General features: G+C 44.1%; 1 pseudogene; it reads right to left on the bottom strand.

Annotated features, from left to right (window-relative positions):
- Positions 1–507: 507 nt before the first annotated feature.
- Positions 508–1,501, bottom strand: LOC127057575 (olfactory receptor 52P1-like; annotated as a pseudogene).
- Between the last annotated feature and the right edge of the window lie 9,426 nt (positions 1,502–10,927).

The raw sequence follows: 10,927 nt of genomic DNA, 5'->3' as shown, positions 1-10,927 counted from the left end.
CCACTTTCCTACAGAAACATTTCGTTTATCCTCCAGGCTCCCTGAAGGATTGGAAGTAGAGAAATCAGGAAAATTTGGTTCATTGGACCACTGCACATATGATAAAGAAGCTCAGCATTGTAGTTTCTGTCTTTGTCTTTGATTATCTGAAAATATAGCTTCAGTTCATCGAACAGATCAAGAAACTTGTTCACACGGAGTCCACCTTGTGTTAGAAAGCTGCAGTGTCTCCTGGTTGTCTGGAAGTCACGGAAAGGCTGCATGACATGGCATGCAGGGATGGTGACTGACAGTTGATGTGGAAAGAGATCAGATGATGGTCAGAGACAGGGATCTCAGCAATGGACAGAGCAGTGCTTGGTGATGGAGTGATAAGATGCTAAGTGTCTCATACTGTGAACTTCTGCAATGCTGAGCTCAGCCAAACGGGGACACAGCACCCTTGATTAAGGAGGAGCTATTCTTCCCCCTTTTGTCACACAGGTTTAAAGTTAGTGGTGCCAGGTATCATATTCTGCAGGGGCATTTGCCCACTTTGTCACGGAACTCTTTGGTTTTGACCCCATAAATGATAGGGTTGAGCATGGGGGGAAGGAGGAAATAGAGGTTAGCCAAGATGATGTGAAGATGGGGAGCAATGCTTTGACCGAACTGGTGTGTGAGAGTCGTGAAGAGGAAGGGAATACAAGAAGTCAGCATCACAGAGATGTGGGCTGTGCAGGTGTCAAGGGCTTTCTGGTGGGCTTTCTTAGAGGAGATTTGGAGGATGGCCCTGGTAATCTGACCGTAGGACAGGGCAATGAGTGTCAGGTCTAAATCACTGACTACAAATATTATCACCAAGCCATACGTCCTGTTGAGTGTGGTGTCCCCACATGACATTTTTGACACAGCCATGTGCTCACAGTATGTGTGTGGGATAAAGCAGTTGGCACAGAATGGCTGCCTGCTCAGGAGAAGGGGAACCAGCAGAATTAAGAGAACAGCTCTTGTCAAACCCATGAGCCCTAGCTTAGCTATTCGTGAATTGGTGAGGATGGTGGCGTACCGCAGAGGGTTACATATGGCAACATAGCGATCAAAGGCCATTGTCACGAGCATGGCTGAATGTGTCATAGCACTCGCATGCAGGAAGAACAACTGGGTGAGGCAGCCACCCACAGTAATGCCTTTCAAATTGAACCAAAATATACACAGTGCCTTTGGCACGACGGAGGTCGATATTGCGATGTCTGAGTGCCAGCATGCAGAGCAGCAGGTACATCGGCTTGTGCAGGGTTTCTTCTTTCCCTACGACAAACAGAACCATGACATTTCCCAACAGGCCGATAATGTAGACCATAGAGAAAGGGATGGAAATCCAGAAGTGGGCAGCTTCTATGCCAGGGATGCCCGTTAGGATGAATGTTGAAGGGTCAGAGGGTGTGAGATTGAAAGCTGCCATGAGGTGGCTGATGCGTCGATCAGGCTCTGAAATGCTCCAGGTGTCTGCGAAGGGAGAGAAGCACAATGAGGGGGTCACACGCTTTATAACAAATAGTACAGTAAATATTTTATGGTATTAACAATCCTGAAATGCAGTTGAGCAGTGAGGTGGCAACATTTACACATGGCACCCGATTATAGATCATAGGAAAGTCCAGAGAAGTCCTCAAAGGGAGCTAACCAAGCCAGGTGAAAGGTCTCAACATGAGGGCAGATGTTCTTCAGTGTCAATAACTGCAATGTGTATGCTCATTGGACGGGAAACTTGAATTCCTCGAACAGCTTACAGGATTCTAATTTAACTGTCTGAACACAGGAGGGGGACATGGGCTTTATGGTACACAGCACTGTGAAGCCGTGCTCCCAGTTAAAGCCTGGACAGAAACTAAGCAAAAGCCTGGGATTCATGAGGAGTGAGATGGGGAATCATACAGAAAATACAGTGTCATGAGCTCAATCAGTCAATGTTTTACACTCCTCTGGGCTCCTCTCTATAGTACTGAGCATCCTTCTCACACAGGATATTGCAGAATTAGAGTGGTCCAGGGAAGGGCAATGAGAATGATCAACAGCCGGGGTCTCACATGGACTGGGATTGGTATTTTTACCTAAGAAAGGAAATGAATAAGAGGGGATATGAGAAAAGAGTATAAATTATTGACTCGTGGAGAGTAGATCGAGAATGTGTTCTCCCTGACTCATAACACAAGATTAAGATATTCATTCAAGCTGAAATGTGGCAAATTCAGATCAGATTAAAACAAAATGCTTTCTTCACTCACTGCCTAATTAGACTGAGGAACTCCTTGCCACAAGAGGTAGTTGAGGCCATAAGGCAAGCAAGAATTAGGAAGGGTTTGGACATTTCCATGAAAAGTGAGACTATCCAGTAACAATTGGTACAGCTAAATAAATAGTTTGGAAAGCCTATAGGCCCACGTGTTTAAGGGTAAAAGCCAATCTCTAGTTGTCAGGCATTAGGGTAATACCCTCATGATGATTTTCCTCCCATCCACTTTTGACTGGGTTTCTTCCACCTTGTTCTGCAACACCTAACGCTGTCACTGTAAGACAGAGGACTATATGGATCATAGGTCTGGTCCACGATGGAACTGCTATATTGGATAGGAGCCACGTTACCTTATGGAAATAGACATTATCCTGCTGGACTGTGACTTTGTGCTAAACAGAATAGGCATGAAGGACACATATGTCTTGGTATTTAGGGCTACAGACTGCACCTCTGTTACTTCCCTTGTTTCTTTTGGTGAGACACTCTCTTGCAGGCATCCAGCTTTGTCTGAGACATAAGTTACAGATGTTAACTAAGAAGTGTAAGCAGAGATATGTGTCAGCAACACAGCTGCTAACCCTTCTCATGCCTGATTATTGATTAAATTTGCAGATGATGCGGAAATTGGGGGTTCATAAATAATGAAGAGGACAGGTCAGTGACTCAGAGCAATCTGGAATGGTTGGTAAACTGGATCAAAGCATACAATGTGTGTTCTAACATAGCTATGTAGATACCTACATGTAGGAACAAAGAATGCAGGCGATGCTAACACGATAGGGGACTATCGTGGGAAGTGCAATGAATCTGAACAAGAATTGGGGGCATGAAGGGGAAACTAGCTAAATATGAGCTTCCATGCTTGTGACCCTGTGTCCAAAAGAGCGACTGTAATCCTGGGATGATACACAGGAGAATCTCAAGGAGAGGCTGGGACGTCATTTTACCTTGGTGTTTGGCACTGATGTGACTGCTGCAGGACTCCTGTGTGCAGTTCTGGTGTCCCCAGTTAAAGACGGATGTCAATGCTCTGGAGAGGTTTCAGAGAAGAGTCACAAGAGTTAGTAAATGATTGGAAACCTGCCTTATTTTGATAGACTTGAGGAGCTCAATCTAGTTAGTTTAACAAAGATGGTTAATGGGTGACTTGATAACAGCCTGTAAGTACATACGCAGGGAATAAATATTTAATGATATGATTTTGAGGCTACCATATAGAGGGGTAACAGCATTTAATAGCTGGAAGTTACATTAATAGCATTCAACAACAACAACTGGAAACACCCAGGCTGCAGTTTTGTTGCTTGCCAGGGAAAACATTCCCTGAGACCACCAAGCTGTGCACTCAGAGCTAGGAAAAATCCCAGTGCTGGCCTTGGACCAACAGTCTCAAGGTAAAACTTAATATCAGAACCCACAACCCCCAGCACTACTCACCTGTCCCTGTATACTCCTTGATTGCACCGACAACCCTCAGCACTGGCTGTTTCTCTGTGTGCACCCCCTGCATGCCGCCCACAACTACCAGCAATGCCTTCCTGCCCATTTACATCCTACTCCACAACCCCCACTGGTGCCCGCCTGTCCATGTACACCCCCTGCCTACTCCAGATCCAACAGCGCTTCCCCCCTGTCTATGTTGTCCCCCCACTCCCACAACTTCCAGCCCTGCCACACTGTGATACCCCTCACCCAGGTCCAAAACCAGATGCCAAGCTCCACAGTGACAGCTCACTGAAATACCCTAACAATAGGTTAAAGTCAGGGTCTCCCTGCACTGGGGAAAAGTGGGGGATCAGCCTGAAGATCCTTTCTGGGGGCAGAGGGACCCCAGCAGTTGCATCAGATGCAGCTCACCCTGTCAGAGGGGAAGAGAGTGGAGCAGACCCAGTGGCAGGGAAAGAGGACATAGAGACTGCAAGTAGCCAGCATGACTAATTCTTCCTCAAAATGGCACACAGCTTTAACATAATGCAGCCCGTTAGAAACCTGGACATACTTTCCTGAGGCTCCTTTTCCATGTTGGCAATTGCTGATGTTAACCAAAGGCTGTGCTACAGTTGCTCACAGGTGGAGGGATGGTGTGGATGGGGGATGGTGTCAGAGACAACCTGTTACAGTGTGGTCCACATAACATTACAATCTGACACACACCCCTTCCCCAGGAGGCCTTGTTACACCTTATTGGTCTGTGCATTAGGTAGGATCTCCATTTCCTATTTCACCCAGTTTCAGGGCTCCATGCCATTGTGATCTGGATACTGTGCATCACACCATCAAGCCTCCCCCACCACCCCCACCCCACACACTGTTTGTTCCTGAACCTCCTGATGAGTTTGCAAACATTGTCTGGTTTCCTCTAAGCCAGAAACATGTTTTTATTTCTATTTCATTTTGGTGCTTCACATCCCTTCCATACTCAGAGATGCAGGGGCACAGAGAGAGCAGACCCCTCTGCTCCATGAAAAAAAAATGTTATCCTAATTGTTCTGAACCTTTAAGCCTGTGAGTCTGAGATTTCAGCAACTCTTTCATCAGTTCTTCTTTGGTCCAAATGAGCTCACCCATCCTTAGAGGTCACAGGACAATTCCAGTTGAAGTCACTGGAGGCTCATAGTTGGTGTAAATGACATCAGTTATGGAAGTCCCTACAAGTGGACTTAGAGTGATCTCAATGGGGCCAAGGTTTCACCCTTAGTGTTTAGCTTTTGGCTTCAGGTCCTTCTAGAGAGAGTGCTATTCTGTAAATGTGCTGAAAGAGTCTGAAGGAAACACTCAGTTTATGTGGCGTTCTGAGACCGGGCACAAAAGAACAGGATTTCAGAACATGTGGGCCCTAATTGTGCTCTCAGGGGAGACTTGGTCAATCTGGAGTGACGCAGTGATGGCAGAATGTGAGAGCAGAATCTGGCCAGTGTACGGTAATGAACCCTCTGGTAACACAGATACCCACTGCAGAGACTTTGGCTATTCTACCTGAAAGCACAGTGAAGTTACTGAATTGGAAAACGTGAGTGAACAAGATCAAAAAACACACAGCTCCCAGAAAGGAAGCTACTGAGACAGATAGAAGGACACAGTAAGAGACAAAGAACTGATCTTAAAATCAAAGATTTGTCTAAGCCATTTCCAGTACATTTCTAGTTCCAGTGTAACCAGGTAAATCCCTTGGTGTTTCTGACAATACTAAACAGTTCAAGTCGCTATCCTGGTGAATTCCTGCCCCGCTGGTTCTTGACATGAACCCTGGAACCCTTCCTGAGCCCTTAGCACTATCTTCAATGCAGAAACAGGCAATTCACCGAAATCCTGCTCATCACGGAGAGGAATTCTCCTTTCTACGACAGGAAGGCAGAGCCCTGAGAATCAGCTCATGAATCTCACATGTCTGACACTCGACGTGCTGGGCAGCAACCTTTATGATTCTCCTGAACATTCCCTGTGGACTCTCAGATTGGCAGGACTCCCAGAAAATTCCCTCAGCTCCATGATCAGCAGGAAGAGCAGAAAATAGACCTAGGAGGACATCAGCTTGAGAGCATCTCCTGGGAGTGAAGAAAAGATTCACCGATAGCAGGGACTCAGATTGTCAGGGAAATCAGAGTCTTGCAGACTGATCAGCCTAGAAGTTGATGATGGCTTTCTTTTCTGTGTGCAATGTACTGCCATCTGCTCTACGTTTGGGAATGCTTTCATGAGATACAGGACCAAAACACATTTTCAACTGATAGGAGCAGCATAGCGCTGCATACCACCCATTCAGTTGTAATATCCAGTCCATCAATCTTGGTGGAGAGGAATCTTTGTTTGTGCTTTTTGTTTCGTTTGTTGTTCGCTCTCAGGCCTGAGAGGAACAGGACATCATTCCAGACTCTCCAAATCTTTCTGAATCAGTCTCTCATGTTTCAAAATTGTAAATAATAGCCAGGCAAGGCAGATTAGTCTTATGTTTGTTTTCTCAACTTGTAAATGTTTCTTTTTGCTGGAAGGATTTTTACCTCTGTTTGCTGAAACTCTGAATCTGAGGCTAGAGGGGGCTTCTTCTGGGCTATATAAAATCTAAGTATCCTGTAAAGCATTTTCCATCCTGATTTTACAGAGATAATTTTTTACCTTTTCTTTCTTTAATTAAAAGCTTTCTTTTAAGAACCTGATTGATTTTTCCTTGTTTTAAGATCCAAGGGGTTGGGTCTGAACTCACCAGGGATTGGTTGGGGGAAAGGAGGGGGGATGGTTAAATTCCTCATTGTTTTAAAATCCAAGGAGTTTGGATCTGTGTGAAGCCTCTCCAGGCAACCCAGGGAGGGGAAAGTCTGGAGGGAAAGAAGGAGAGAATGATTAATTCCTCCTTGTTTTAAGATCCAAGGAGTTTGGATCTGTGTTCCCCAGGGAAGGTTTTGGGGGAACAGAAGAATGCCAGACACAGACTTCTGGCTGGTGGCAGCGTACCAGATATAATCTAGTAATTAAGCTTAGAAGTGTTCATGCAGGTCCCCACTTTTTGTACTCTAAAGTTCAAAGTGGGGAAAAAACCTTGACAGTGGCCCATTCACTATGGTGATATTTTAGGTAGCTGTGCCCTACTGGGGTCAGAACACAGTGGTAAAGGAATCAAATAACTGCTACATCTGGATCTTTTGTTTGGGCTGCAGTCACTCAGCCATGCTTATATTAATAATATGTGGAGATATATCTATCTCATAGAACTGTAAGGGACCCTAAAAGGTCATTGAGCCCAAGCCCCTGCCTTCACTAGCAGAACTAAGTACTCATTCTGCCCCAGATCCATGACTGGTCCCCTGAAGGATTGAATTCACAACCCTGAGATTTAGCAGGCCAATGCTCAAACCGTTGAGCTATCCCTTCCCAGCTTGTGTCACTGGTGCCAAGGGGCCTAATTTGGGCTCTGGAAGGTATCAGTGTGATGGCTTGTCAACCCTGGGGTGCAGTCTGGAAGCTCTGGGAACTGCTGCACCCCTCTAACCACCCATCTGGGCTGGCCATTTTTCACACTGCTTTACTGGTGATTCAACCTCTCTAGGTCCTGTTATCACCCAACACAGCAGTATATGGTGCCACACACTCAACTGAGCTACCCAAGGGCTTACCTAAGGCACTCAAGGACAAAAAGGAGACACCTGCCAATTTCCCAGCTCCTCAGGTTCATAAGATCCACTGGAGTGTAAACCCAGGGATCTGTACAATATAAACTCATTAATAGAGTTTTCCCTTCCCTTGGTGTGGGAAGGATATGCAACAAGCCTGTATTAACTAAGCTGGGATTTTTCCCAGACATGTCACTCAAAGGCACACTAGTTTTGAGAAAGCAGAGAACAACTTTGAGAACAGAAAGTTAGATTGTAAGTGATTATAAATGATAGCAAAGAGATTACCTAACAAATTACCTAGCAAATAAACAAAACCACAGACTAAATAGATGGGAAACTAGATATATTTGATACTACATAGATTAAATACGAATTAGCAATTTGTCACCCTGGCTGGTTTTCACACACAGGATAGAAATCATTTTAGCCTGGGACCAGCACTTCCCCAGTTCAGTCTTTGTTCTAAATGAGTGAGGAAAACCTCCGATAAAGAAACCCCCCAAAATTTGCTCTTTACAAGAATGGTCATCCAATGGTCCATCTAGACCAGTATCCTGTCCTTCAACATGGCCAATGCCAGGTGCTTCGGCGGGAATGAACCACATAAGTATTCATCAAGTAATCCATCCCCTGTCATCTCTTCCATAGGGAATCTTCAGAGCATAGTGATGCATCCCTGCTCATGCTGGCTAATAGCTATTGATGGACCCATCCTTCACAAACTTATCTAGTTCTTTTTCCAGTCCTTTTATAGTATTTGCCTTCACAACATCCTCTGGCAAGGAGTTCCACAGGGTCACTGTGCATTGTGTGAAGAAACTCTTTATTTTGTTCTTTTTATACCTGCTGCCTATTAATTTCATTTATGGAAGATGTTTCATAGCCCTAATTATTTCTGTTGCCCTTCTCTATAGCTTTTCCAATTCCAGTTTACTTTTTTGAAATGGAGTGACCAGATCTGCATGCAGTATTGAAGATGTGGGCATACCATGAACTTATATAGAGGAAAGACGATATTTTCTGTCCCATTATCTATTCTTTCCCTAATGATTCCCAACATTCAGGTAGCTTTTTTGACTGATGCTGAGGATTGAGTGGATGTATTGCAGAGAATTAGACACAATGATTCCAAGGTCTCTTTTTTAAGTGGTAACAGCTAATTTAGACCCCATCATATCTTATGTAAAGTTGATTATGTTTTTGAAAGTGCATTACTTTGCATTTCTGAACATTGAATTTCATCTGCCATTTTGTTTCTCAGTCACCCAGTTTTGTGGGATCCCATTGTAACTCTTTTCAGTTTACGTTTACCCCTTTCTCCAGATCATTTATGAATAAGTTGAATACTAGTGGTCCCAGCTGTGCACAGATGTTTGGTTCTATGTGTGTGTTCTCCCTGTGTGCTGTCCCAGCTCCGCACAGACACTTGGCACTGCAGACCTCAAGTGAACCGTGCAACGACCACAATATCCATTAAGGTACGAAGGCTCGCAGCCAGATTTATTGTCAACAAAGCAAGGTAATAACAGCTGCCAAACTCTACAAGGATACTAAGACATGTATGTCCGTGACAAGGACACAGCTCAGTCAGTGGTGGGACTTCCCTCTGCCCCCTAGCCTGGCTAAAAATATTCCCTCTCAGATTCATCTTTATACCTGATGCAAACAAATTACATACTGTCATCCTGGCCTTATCTTTTAGGAGGGTTATTGTGTTTCTGTTGTCCTTAGGGAACATTTTTGATTGATATCTAGATGTTCTGGTACCACTTAATATTGGGATGTTTTTTGCATGAGTTCTCTGTACTTAGCCCTTCTTAGGAATGTGTATTTCTGCAATATCTGCTCTGTTCATGCCAAATTCTGTGAGAAGGTCCTGCCTCATAACAGGCCTCTGATACAAGGGCTTATGTCTCATATTCTCTTCCTACTATACCAATATAACATCTGGTCCTGGTGACTTATTACTGTTTAATTGATCCATTTGTTCCAGCACTTCTTCTAATGACACCTCACTTTGCGACAGTTCCTTAGATTTTGTTACTTAAAAGAATGACTCAGGTTTGGGAATCTCCCACACATTCTTAGCCGTGAAGACGGATGCAAATAATTCATTAATTTTCTCCGTAATGGTCTTATCATCCTTGAGTGACCTTTAGCATCTCCATCATCCAGTGGCCTCTCTAGTTGTTTAGCAGACTTCCTGCTTCTGATGTACTTAAAGCAATTTTTACTATTATGTTTTGAGTCTTTGGTTCGTCATTCATTAAATTCTTTTTTGGTCCATCTTAAAGGTTACAAGGAAAACAAGAGCACCTGGGGTTAGCACAGAGGAATTCACAAGCCATCACAAAATAAAAGGGATGGACCTAATTGCATCTTGCTGGACATTTCCTGATCTACTTACATATCTGGAGTTTTAAATGAGTAGTTTCTAGGTATGATACTGATAATTTTTCATACCTGGCCCAAGTTTCTTACAGCATAGCTGCAGCCCTGTCTGCCTCTCCCTGGGAGAACAATAGTCAGACAAAACAAGACATTTTTCAATTTTAAAAAGTTCTAGCCTTTCCATTCGCTCTTTTGGCCATGTGCCAACTCACTTCCTTTTATCTATGCATAGCAGTGAGACTTTTTAACCCTTTACAGGCAGAGCAATTAGAGAACAGCTACTAAGAGGGATTTTATAGCTGTTGTCTGGATGGGTGTTCATAAAAAGGAGCTATCACTCCTTCATGTGTCACACCCTTGCTCTGAGCTACCTTCCCAACCTGCCACTGATACAGCTATTGTTTGTAGGTTTGGGAGGCCTTCGTTGGCAGAATACTCCTGCTTTTGACAAAAGAGGAGAATATTATACCCTGTTGGGTTCAGTAAGCTGCATGTGAAATTCTCTTCTTCTGCCACTAAAGCTACACAAGATTCAAACTCCTGGGGCTTGATTTCAATCTCAGTTACTGCACTGTAAATCCAGAGTAACTTCAATTAAATCTGAATATCCATACCACCCGGGCTTAACCAGGAGATCTTCAATTATATAAAAATCCAAAAAAGTGTCCTACAACAAGTGGAAACTAGGTAAAGTTACAAAGGATGAATATAAACAAATAACACAGTATGTAGGGACAAAATTAGAAAGACCAAGGCATAAAACGAGATCATACAATCATAGAATCATAGAAGATTACGGTTGGAAGAGACCTCAGGAGGTATCTAGTCCAACCCCCTGCTTAAAGCAGGACCAGCCCCAACTTAATCATCCACACCAGGGTTTTGTCAAGCCAGAGCTTAAAAACCTCTAAGGGTGGAGATTCCACCACCACCCTAGGTAACCCATTCCAGTGCTTCACCACCCTCCTAGTGAAATAGTTTTTCTTAATATCCAACCTAGATCTCCCCCCACTGCAACTTGAGACCATTGCTCCTTGTTCTGTCATCTGCCAAACAGAGAACAGCCCAGCTCCACCCTCTTTAGAACCCTGCTTCAGGTAGTTGAAGGCTGCTATCAAATACTGCCCCCCAAGCTTGTCTTATACAGACT

This window comes from Gopherus flavomarginatus, chromosome 1 (assembly GCF_025201925.1).
Source record: "Gopherus flavomarginatus isolate rGopFla2 chromosome 1, rGopFla2.mat.asm, whole genome shotgun sequence".
Taxonomy (NCBI): domain Eukaryota; kingdom Metazoa; phylum Chordata; order Testudines; family Testudinidae; genus Gopherus; species Gopherus flavomarginatus.
This window is presented reverse-complemented; position numbering and strand designations above follow the sequence as displayed.